We start from the raw sequence: 456 nt of genomic DNA, 5'->3' as shown, positions 1-456 counted from the left end.
ATTTAAGTCAGGCGGCACTAAGGGAGAAAACCACCCAGAAGGAGTGAACGGGTTAACAAACACTTTTTTTTTTTTTTTAAGAAAGCCAGTACATAGCCATAAAAGGATTCAGTTTTTCCAGTAATCCTATGAGGGAGGTAGTGCCGGATTCTTGTTCCTATTTTTCAAATGAGGAAACTGAGATTCAGAAAGCCTACGTGGCTTGACTCTTCTGCAGTCGGCCAATCATCGCCGCCCTAACTTTACCTCACTTCCCAGTTCAACAAGCGAGTCCCGTCCGAGATGGCGGTCCCGGGTCAGTACAGCCCCAAAGCCGGATCAAGCAAGGCTACCTTAAATCACTTACTACTTCCGCCTGCCCAGTGCTGGCTCGGCGCAGCGCCCTCCACGCAGGTGCTTCCCGAGTCACGAGTTTTACTCGGGGGTCCGCCTCTCCTCTTGCTGATTTGCTAACTC

This window comes from Bison bison, unplaced genomic scaffold (genome assembly GCF_000754665.1).
Source record: "Bison bison bison isolate TAMUID 2011002044 unplaced genomic scaffold, Bison_UMD1.0 scf7180017864230, whole genome shotgun sequence".
NCBI lineage: Eukaryota > Metazoa > Chordata > Mammalia > Artiodactyla > Bovidae > Bison > Bison bison.
This window is presented reverse-complemented; position numbering follows the sequence as displayed.